The sequence below is a fragment of the Bufo bufo genome, chromosome 4 (genome assembly GCF_905171765.1).
Source record: "Bufo bufo chromosome 4, aBufBuf1.1, whole genome shotgun sequence".
In the NCBI taxonomy this organism is placed as follows: Eukaryota; Metazoa; Chordata; class Amphibia; order Anura; family Bufonidae; genus Bufo; species Bufo bufo.
In genome coordinates, this window is record NC_053392.1 from 252,638,614 (window position 1) to 252,650,021 (window position 11,408).

Consider the following 11,408-nt stretch of genomic DNA (forward strand, 5'->3'; position numbering starts at 1 on the left):
CACTATGAGGAATCTAACTATCCAAAAAAAAAAAAATGAGTTTTGCGGGGTGACAGAAACCCTTTAAGGTAACTGGTGAGTTGGCTATGAGTCGGACCTTACGCTCCTGTAATTCGCCGACTGGCTCCTGGTATTGCCCATATGGCACAGGTAGGTGAGTGTTAGGTCCCGAGCTACTTGAGAAACCTTGGCGCGGTACTCGGGCTCAGACATGTCCTAAACAGTAGGATATGTTGGCTAATCTCTCAATTTTAACATCAGTATGAGGGTTTAGTAAGACAGCAGAGTGCACCTGTCTTTGCAAATGTTATTATAATATCCTGGTGGCCTTAGAAGCAGCTGATTGACATTGTATGCTGTTATTTAATCTATCATTTACAAGGACATCCAAATCCTTCTCTATAAGTGACTCGCCCAGTGTTACATCACCTAGGACATATGAAGCACGGAGATTATTACTACCAAGATTCATAACTTTACATTTATCCACATTGAACCTCATTTGCCAATTTGATGCCCAATCACTCAGAGTGTTCAAGTCAGCTTGTATTTTATGGACATCTTCCATAGACTGTACAGTACTACATAGCTTAGTGTCATCTGCAAAAATAGAAATGGTGCAATTAATCCATCCTCGATATCATTAATAAATAGATTAAATAGAGGGACCATTCTGAATAGGAATCATTGACCACAACTCTCTGGACACGGTCCTTCAACCAGTTTTCAATCCAATTACAAACTATACTTTCCAAGCCTATAGACCTTAATTTACCTATTAAAAGTCTATGAGGGACAGTATCAAAAGTCTTTGCAAAATCCAGAAACACTACTTCCACAGCCACCCCTCTGTCCAGGCTTCTACTCACCACCTCATAAAAACAAATCAGGTTAGTCTGACAACTTCTGTCCTTGGTAAACCCATGTTGGTTATCACTTATATTATTATTTACAGTCACATTGTCACGTGCTGGAGACCCTGGGTAAGCCTCCGGGACGTCTGGAAAACAGATACAGGCGAAACAGACCAAGGTACAATAGGACTTTATTACACAAGTAATAAAAGCAAATGACAGAACCAGGAAACCAAAATGTACTGCAAGGATCAGCGGGTGCGAACCCACTGTGCCACTGACTGGCAATACTCTGGAGGGGCGTAACTAAGCAACACCAGGTCTTCACTAGCGCCTCTGATGGTGAGGATAGACTTGAGCCACGGTAGTTGCCAGGGGCTACTCCAGAGCATAAACAGAGTCAGTGGCAGCAGGAACAGGCGGGCACAGAGATACCTATGAAGGTAACTATCAGGAATACACTGGTAACCAGGAACAACAGACGCTGGAACCTAGGACAGAACAGAACCAGAAGCAGATGCCTGCACCCCAAGCACAGTAGAAGCTAGAGGGCCCCAGGCAGAGCTGCACACTGATGGCGATTCCCCCTCCAGGGATCACAGGACCCTCTTCCGAAGGCAGACATAAAACAAGACATGGACAGAAACTGACATGGACAGAAACAGACGCAGATAAGCTCTGCTAAGCTAATGGACACAGGGCAACATCAAGGCATATCATAATCACAGAACAAGTACAGATCAGACAGGAAACATAAATGCAGAACTGGACAACACCACACCGAAGTGTAGCCAGAATGGCCCTTGAGTTAGCGACAAGGGACTACACCCAGCAAGCAGGACCAGGACTAACATACTTACAGCCTGAACGGAACAGAGTAAACCGAATAGACTGACAGAACAACTAAACCAGATCTGACCACAGGAACAGGACACACTGGGAGAAATAGGTGCTAAACGAGTGCACCTGCAGGAACAGGCCCACCCACAATACAAGAGGATTAACCCTATCAGGCCAGGACCAGAACACAAGCAGTAGCGCTGCTGCCAGAACGCGAAGGCATACAACAATCCGGGCACCGGAACCACGGAACACAATCAGTGAGGGAAAACATACACAGGCGGTTCAACACTGATACCGCAGCCAGCACGCAGCCCCAAGTAACCAGCCTACACAGGAAGGGCAGCCTGCAGCCAGTACACAAGAGGACAAGCGGCCAGCATACGTGGCAACTCAGGCACAGAGAAGTGCACTGTGACACACATATCCCTGTATATAGTCCCTTAAGAGTCCTTCAAACATTTTGCCCACAACAGAAGTTAAATTAACTGGTCTATAATTACCTGTGAAGGACCTAGATCCTTTTTTGAATATAGACACCACATTTGCCTTGCAACAATCACTTGGCACTGTACCAGTACCTAGAGAATCTTTAAAAATTGTAATTTATTTATTTTTATAAACGGGCACAGCAATCACTGAACTGAGCTCTTTAAGCACTCTTGGGTGTAATCCATCTGGACCCGGAGCCTTGTTCACATTTACCTTATTTAACTTATCTTGGACCATATCTACAGTTAGCCAATTGAGTATATTACTGGATGTACTAACAGCCCCAGCACCACAAATATCAGCTCCTTTCTCTTCTTTTGTATATACAGAGCTAAAAAAAAACATTTAGTAACTCTGCCTTTTCCTTATCTTCAGTGGCTACCCCCCTTGTACCATTATTTAGGGGACCTACCTGCTCGGACATTGTTTTTTTTAGCATTTATATATTTAAAGAATATTTTTGGATTTTTTTTCCTCTCTTCTGCCACCTGCTGTTGGTTTTGTAATTTTGCTAATTTTATCTCCTTTTTACAGATTTTATTAAGGCCTTTGTAATCTTCAAACGCTATAGCTGACCCCTCAGATTTGTATTTTTTAAATGCCCTTTTTTTGCCTTTTATTGCCCTTTTTACAGTAGCTGTAAGCCATGGGTGGGGGTGGGGGTGGGGGGGGTAATTTTAGCTGTCTATACTTGTTACCTAAAGGAATACATTTTTTAGTGCAATAACTCAATGTGGATTTAAAGCTCTCCCATTTATCCTCAGTATTATGTGACAGTAGCTGCTCCCAGTCTATGCCCTGAAATGCTGCCCTCAACCCAGGGAAATTAGCCTTTTTAAAATTCAGTGTCTGACAGAGTTTGCTTCTTATAGTTTAGGGGGAATCTAATTATATTGTGGTCACTATTACCTAGTGTTTCTCGAACAGATATATTTCCAATAAGTTCTGCATCATTAGAAATTACCAGATCCAACAGATCATTGCCCCTACTGGGAGCTTCTACAAACTGGCCATTAAAGTGGTCCTGCCACAAGTTGAGGAATTTTCTCCCCTTTGCTGTTGAAGAGAATCATAACCCCAGTCAATGTCTGGGAAGTTAAAATCTCCTATTATGACCACGGTAGACAAGAAAAAGACAAAAAAACACAGCGCCTCATGTGTAGTATCGCCTTATAAGTAATATAGTGTTATGGTGCGTAATTCGCTTACCGGATGCTGTTGTGAGGAGTCACAACAGCTGTATATGCCTTAGGCTACTTTCACACTAGCGTTCGGAGCGGATCCGTCTGATGTTTCATCAGACGGATCCGCTCCGATAATGCAGACGTTTGCATCCGTTCAGAACGGATCCGTCTGCATTATTACTTAGAAAATTTTCTAAGTCTGAAAGTAGCCTGAGCGGATCCGTTCAGACTTTACATTGAAAGTCAATGGGGAACGGATCCGCTTGAAGATTGAGCCATATAGTGTCATCTTCAAGCGGATCCGTCCCCATTGACTTCCATTATAAGTCTGGACGGATCCGCTCGCCTCCGCACGGCCAGGCGGACACCCGAACGCTGAAAGCAGCGTTCAGGTGTCCGCTCACTGAGCGGAGCGGAGGCTGAGCGCTGGCAGGCGGATGCATTCTCAGTGGATCCGCCTCCACTGAGAATGCATTAGGGCCAGACGGATGCGTTCGGGGCCGCTCGTGAGCCCCTTCAAACGGAGCGCACGAGCGGACACCCGAACGCTAGTGTGAAAGTAGCCTTAGCTGGTATCTATCCCCAAGGCCGGTGCTACTGCGGCTGCCTTAGGGCGCACCCTGGGGGAGGGCAGAAAAATTAACCTTCATTTTTTATATATATATTTTTTTAAATCACTTACTTGTGAGTAGCGCCGCCGGCCGGCCGTCCCAGCCTGCGTGCGCCGTGCGACCCCGGTCCTCACTCACAGAGCGGCACAGGCCCGGCAGCACGGCAACACAGTCACGGGGTCAGGCCAGGGGGTGTGACTGGCGAGTGGCGCAGCGGCGGCGGGCGGCAGCAGGGACTGGAGCTGACTGTGTCTGTGAGTCTGACTCACACACAGCCAGATTGCCGTAGCAGCAGGACAGGTGGGTAGGTGATCACTGATGAGTGCACGGCATAAATGTGTTTTAAAAAAATTATTACACAAACAACAGTCATAAATGGAGGGGTGGGGAGATGGTGACCGTGACATGATGGGAGGGGGGATAATGTCTGTAGTCTGTGACATGGGGATGGAGCCAGGGCCGGCCGGGGGGGATGATGTGCCATGGGGGGGAACGGAATGTGACACAATAGGGGGTAATGATGTTATCATGATGTGACACGAAGGGGGTGATGTGACATGGTTTGGAGTGGGAGAAATGTGACATTGAGGGGGTGAAATGTGACAAGGAGGGGGAGAAATATAACATGGAGGGCTGATGTGACATAGGCGATTTGACATGGAGGAGGAAAAATGTGACATTGAGGCCTTGAGGGGGAGAAATGTGACATGGAGGGGGAGAAATGTGACATGGGGTGATGTGACAGAGGGGATTATGTAAAAAGGAGGGGGGAAATGTGACAAGGAGGGGGGGAAATGTGACATGAAGGGCTGATGTGACATAGGTGATTTGACATGGAGGGGGAAAAATGTGACATTGAGAACTTGAGGGGGAGAAATGTGACATGGAGGGGGAGAAAGTTGACATGGAGGGGGAGAAATGTGACATGGGGGTGATGTGACAGAGGGGATTATGTAAAAAGGAGGGGGGAAATGTGACAAGGAGGGGGGGAAATGTGACATGGAGGGCTGATGTGACATAGGTGATTTGACATGGAGGGGGGAAAAATATGACATTGAGACCTTGAGGGGGAGAAATCTGACATGGGGGTTATGTGACAGAGGGCTGCAACAAACGGACAACAATGGGTCAACTGAACCATAGAGTTGAACTTCTGGGGCGGGGGGCGCCAAAATGTAGCTTCGCTTGTGCTGGCAAAACTTCTTGCACCGGCCCTGTCTATCCCCACCAGCATCAGGGAATGCCGTGCTGCTGCCTGGGTCTCTTCCTGTCTCGATAGTTCCAGGAAAGTTTGTATACAGAAAATCATAAAAGTATGAGACCACTTTCCGGCGCTGCTGGCATATAGATCAATCCTCAAGATTAGTAATATTATTTTATTGAGTTCAAGTCAACGCGTTTCAAGGGTGAAGCGCCCCCTTCGTCAGGACAATTACAAATTCACTTGCTATAGGAGTATTTAAAACACTATTTTGGCGGGTTAATCTGGGGGAGGTTCAGAGGTAGGAGCAGGCGTGTTTAGTATAATGAAGCTCCTAGCTTTTAGAACTTAATACATGGATTAAAATGATAAATTTAATAATACTAATAATAATGAGAGCTTCTTCACAGCGCTGGCTTCTCCTTATTAGTAGTATTATTAAATTTATCATTTTAATCCATGTATTAAGTTATAATATGGAGCGCTCGATCTAGCGCTACTGAAGCTTGCACACTATTCAATGTATCCCCCTATGTGTCATACTGGATACTAATGTGTCTCTCTCTTAACTTTTAATTAATTCAATTGAATGCGATTGAAGGACTCTGGTAATGAGGTCAACAAGCTAGGAGCTTCATTATACTAAACACGCCCGCTCCTAACTAAACACGCCCGCTCCTACCTCTGAACCTCCCCCAGATTAACCCGCCAAAATAGTGTTTTAAATACTCCTATAGCAAGTGAATTTGTATTCTGTAAATTGTTCTGACGAAGGGGGCGCTTCGCCCTTGAAACGCGTTGACTTGAACTCAATAAAATAATATTACTAATCTTGAGGATTGATCTATATGCCAGCAGCGCCGGAAAGTGGTCTCACACTTTTATGATTTTCTGTATTATGACCACTGTGCCAGCCTGTGCTGCCCGCTCTATTTGGTTATACAGTTGCGTTTCTATCTCCTTTGTGATGTTAGGGGGTCTATAGATTACACCAAGTATTATTTTTTCAGTGTTTATATACCTTTGAACTTCCACCCATAAGGTTTCCACATCCTCACCATCCTCACCCACAATTGCCTCTTTCACACTTGTCTTCAGATCACTCCTCACATACAGACACACGCCACCACCATTTCTATTGACCCTGTCTTTTCTAAATAGTGTAAAAGCCTCAATATTTACAGCCCAGTCATGCGAGTCCAACCATGTCTCAGACACACCAACTACATCTATATGTTCTTCTAGTACCATAGCCTCCAGCTCCCCCATTTTGCTAGCTAGACTTCTGGCATTTGTGAAAATACATTTTAAATTACCATTACCTGTAAAGTGAATATCTGGGATTTTTGGGTTAGTCCACCACTGATTGTTGGAGAGGTGAACCAGAAGGACAAGACAAGAGGAAGTGCTACAGAGAGTAAAATATAAATAAATAAATAAAAAGAATAATTGGGGTCATTTATTAAGACCAGCATTTTAGACGCCAGTGTTAACAACCCTGCGCTGGCGTCAGCCTCTACATAACTTAGGTGCATCCACTGCTGGCTTAAATCTATGCCAGCTCCCTTACTTAATTTTGATCATTTTCTATACCTAAAACAGCCATAGAAAATGATAAATGAGAGGGGCTGGCCCCCTTCCCCGTCCATGCTACGTCCCCTTTTTTAGAACTGGCATATGTGGCGCGGATGGGGAAGAAGTCGCAGATTTGGCTGCAAATCCACTTTGCAACCTAATCTGCGACAGATATACGCCCCAAATTTTTTTTGCATGTGTACTGCAATAATACCTCATTAAAATAAAATACCGGTATTCTAATCTTTGCTTAGCGTTCTCTGTTCATGGGATAACCCCTCTATTTTCTGTTAGACTACTTTCACACTAGTGTTTCTCTTTTCCGGTATTGAGATCCGTCATAGGGTCTCAATATTGGAGAAAAATGCTACTGTTTTGTCCTTATTTATTGTCAATGGGAATAAACCGTAACTGAACAGAATGGAGTTCCCCAAAATGCATTCCGTTCCATTTGGTTGCTTTACCATACCGGACAGCAAACCATAGCAAGCAGCGGTTTTCTTTCCGTCATGGGATGTGGAGCAAAACAGATCCGGCATGACCCACAATGCATGTCAATGGGGACGGATCCGTTTTCTCTGACACAGCAGATCTGTCCCCCACTGACTTTCAATGGTGTTCATGACTGATCCGTCCTTGCTATGTTAAAGATAATACAACCGGATCCATTCATATTCGTATTATCAGTAACGGAAGCCTTACCTACAAGAACTTTGAAGTAAAAACTGCACTGTTCTCACTTCTTCTGGCCCTTCATGTTGTCACTACAATGTGAGTATGCTTGTTCTTTATTCTGCACAAGAGAAAAATGCCATTAGTTTTTTATTTCAACGGCAAGCACTGGATTACAAGAAGTCCTTAACACAGATTCCCTTTTATACATACCTCTGTCACTTACCTTGCGAGCCCCAGTCCTTTGTGCCATGCACACATGTGAATGTTCTGCAATGTGCTTGTACATTGCTATTTCACTTGCATAGCTTGGAGTTATCGCTGTATTATTTCTTCACTTTCAAGCGCAGCAGGAAGGGTGTGAAGTTAACTTTTTCCTTCCACCGTAATTAATGCTGGTTAAATCAAAATACTGAACAATAGTCCTTGGAGTGAAATAATCTGCAAAATCATAACTGCAGCAACTATGGGTGGTGGCACATGGGGACTCTTCTGTTGGAGCTTCTTTGCTCTATTAGAAAAAGTATTCCACTAGCATACCAAGCATATGACAATGCAAACTGCATTATTTGTTAACCTTTCTGTATTTCTATATGTCACCACCAGGGCTATATAAATCTGCATCACTTCTAAGGTGCACTGCTTACCATGTTTGACAAATGAAGGATATTGAGCCCTTTATAAACATGTGCGTCAGATATTCAATGTCATTTGCTCTGAGAGTGGTGACTAGATAACCACTTTAGGTTTTTCGGGAACAGCTGCTATATCACTGCACTCCTGTTCCTGAGGATAAGGCAGACTTAATATCTTCAGCAGCACTGTATCCATGGGGATGTCACGGATGGTGTTGTAGAAAACAAGAAGTAAATAAAGATCCGACTGACTTGATCCCAAATTAAGGAACAAAAGGGTGAGCCCTGTTAAAGCCCTAGAGCTCTCCCTGGCTGCTCAGCCCATGCAAAGATCTCAATGATAGAAAGTTGCATGTCCACGTATCTCGACTGTGTGACACCTGAACACCCTATAATAGTGAGGGGACACGACCACCGGCTCCCTACACTTAATACGGAGGGAGTCAGGGTCACCTAGGTTCAAGCCAACAGGAAAACACAAATAAAGAAATAGACTTATCTGAGGAACCAGCAATAGCAACTTCAAGCAGTGAACAGAATCCAGGAAGTAGTATAAACCGCAAAGTGAAGCAGTATGGGAGGAGATATATAGGGAGGCAATCACTGCTAATAGAAGACAGCTGGGAGAAGAGATGTCAAAGTGAAACCAAAACAAAAGAATATCATGCAGGAGTTACTGAAGAACGTCTATCAGAACTTCTCAGAGATCTGGCGGTGACAGTACCCCTCCCTCTACGAGTGGACTCCGGACACTCAGAGCCCACCTTCTCAGGATGGGACCTATGGAATGCCCTGAGAAGACGAGTGGCCTTAATGTCCGCCACTGGAACCCACATCCTCTCCTCAGTACCATAACCCTCCCAATGAACGAGGTACTGAAGAGAACCGCGGACAATACGAGAGTCCAAAATCCTAGAGACCTGAAATTCAAGATTACCATCAACCACAATCGGAGGAGGAGCCAAAGAGGAGGGTACAGTGGGTTGAACATAAGGTTTTAATAGGGACTTGTTAAACAATATATGGATCTTCCAAGTCTGAGGAAGATCAAGACGGTAGGCAACGGGATTGATGACGGACAAGATTTTGTAAGGCCCGATAAACTTAGGACCCAACTTCCAGGAGGGAACCTTCAATTTGATATTCCTAGTAGACAACCACACCAGATCACCAACATTCAGGTCTGGACCAGGCACATGTCTCTTATCCGCCACACGCTTATATCTCTCACTTATGCTCTTTAGATTATCCTGAATTTTTTGCCAAATAGATGACAAAGACGAGGAGAATCTCTCCTCATCAGGTAAACCAGAAGCCCCCTCTCCAGAGAATGTCCCAAACTGCGGATGAAACCCATATGCACCAAAAAATGGTGACTTATCAGAGGACTCCTGACGACGGTTATTTAAAGCAAACTCAGCAAGGGAGAGAAAAGAACACCAATCCTCCTGATTCTCCGCCACAAAACAGTGCAGATATGTCTCCAGATTCTGATTGACGCGCTCTATCTAGCCATTCGACTGCGGGTGGAAAGCAGAAGAGAATGACAACCAAACCCCCAAGCGAGAACAGAAAGCCTTCCAGAATCTGGAAACAAACTGCGTGCCCCTATGAGAGACTATGTCTGAAGGAATACCATGCAATTTGACAATGTGATCAATAAATGCCTGCGCCAGCGTTTTAGCATTGGGCAACCCAGGAAAAGGAATAAAATGCGCCATTTTGCTAAAATGGTCCACCACCACCAGAATCACAGTCTTCCCTGAGGAACGAGGCAGGTCCGTAATGAAATCCATGGACAGATGTGTCCAAGGACGGGAAGGAATGAGTAACGGAAGGAGAGAACCTGATGGCCGTGAATGAGGTACTTTGGCACAAGCGCAGGTCTCGCAGGCTGCCACAAAACCCTCAACTGACTTACGAAGAGCCGGCCACCAGAATCTCCGAGCAATGAGATCCACTGTGGCTCTACCCCCCGGGTGCCCAGCAAGGACAGTATCGTGGTGCTCCTTAAAAACCTTGTGTCGTAAAGCAAGAGGCACAAACAACCTCCCAGGAGGACAAAGATCAGGAGCCTCTGCCTGGGCTGCATGAACCTCTACCTCCAATTCAGGATAAAGAGCAGAGACAACCACCCCTTCAGCCAAAATGGGACCCGGGTCTTCAAAGTTCCCCCCTCCCGGAAAACAACGTGACAGGGCATCCGCCTTCACATTCTTAACCCCAGGGCGGAACGTGACAACAAAATTAAATCTTGAAAAGAACAAAGACCATCTGGCCTGTCTCGGGTTCAGACGCTTGGCTGACTCCAAGTAGGCCAGATTGTTATGGTCGGTAAACACGGTAATAGGGTGCCTGGCTCCCTCTAGCCAATGGCGCCATTCCTCAAAAGCTAACTTGATGGCCAACAACTCCCTATCTCCGACATCGTAATTTCTCTCTGCGGAGGAGAGTTTCTTCGAGAAAAAGGCACACGGTCGCCATTTGGCAGGAGAGGGACCCTGAGACAAGACCGCACCCACACCCACCTCAGAAGCGTCCACCTCAACAATGAAGGGCAAAGAGATATCAGGTTGTACCAAGATGGGAGCGGAAGCAAAACTCTCTTTGATACTAGAAAAGGCCTTACGCGCCTCTACCGACCAGGAGGAAAAATCTACCCCCTTTCTAGTCATATCAGTCAGTGGCTTAACAACAGAGGAACAATTCAAAATGAACTTCCTGTAATAATTGGCAAAACCTAAAAAGCGCATCAGCGCCTTCTGATTCTCAGGAAGCTCCCAATCAAGCACAGCGCGGACCTTCTCGGGGTCCATGCGAAAACCAGAAGCGGAGAGAAGAAAACCCAGAAATTGAACTTCTGGAACCGCAAACACACATTTCTCCAGTTTAGCGTACAATTTATTCTCCCACAGAATGAGCAAGACCTGACGTAGGTGGTCCTTATGAGTTTTGAAATCAGGAGAAGAAAATCAAAATGTCATCTAGATACACTAGTACAAATCTCCCCATTAAATGATAAAAAATGCTGTTCACAAAATGTTGGAAGACGGCTGGAGCATTCATCAAACCAAAAGGCATAACCAAATTCTCAAAATGACCCTCAGGGGTATTGAAGGCCGTCTTCCATTCGTCCCCTTGCCTGACCCTGACTAGATTGTATGCCCCTCTTAAATCCAACTTGGAAAAAACTTTTGCCCCAACAATCTGGTTAAACAGGTCCGAGATCAGAGGAAGCGGATAAGGGTCACGAATTGTGATACTGTTCAGCTCCCTGAAATCCAGACATGGTCTTAAAGAACCATCCTTTTTCTTAACAAAAAAGAAACCAGCGGCCACAGGTG

At 45.2% G+C, this 11,408-nt stretch overlaps 1 protein-coding gene across 1 annotated transcript in view; it reads right to left on the minus strand.

Annotated features, from left to right (window-relative positions):
• ECE2 (endothelin converting enzyme 2) overlaps positions 1-7,761 on the minus strand; it is a 134,594-nt gene extending 126,833 nt beyond the window's left edge. The window contains exons 1-2 of the mRNA XM_040426801.1: positions 7,656-7,761; positions 7,460-7,550 (exon numbers count right to left, since the gene is read on the minus strand). The gene's annotated coding sequence lies outside the window, so the exon portion shown is untranslated. The remainder of the gene's footprint in view (positions 1-7,459; positions 7,551-7,655) is intronic.
• Between the last annotated feature and the right edge of the window lie 3,647 nt (positions 7,762-11,408).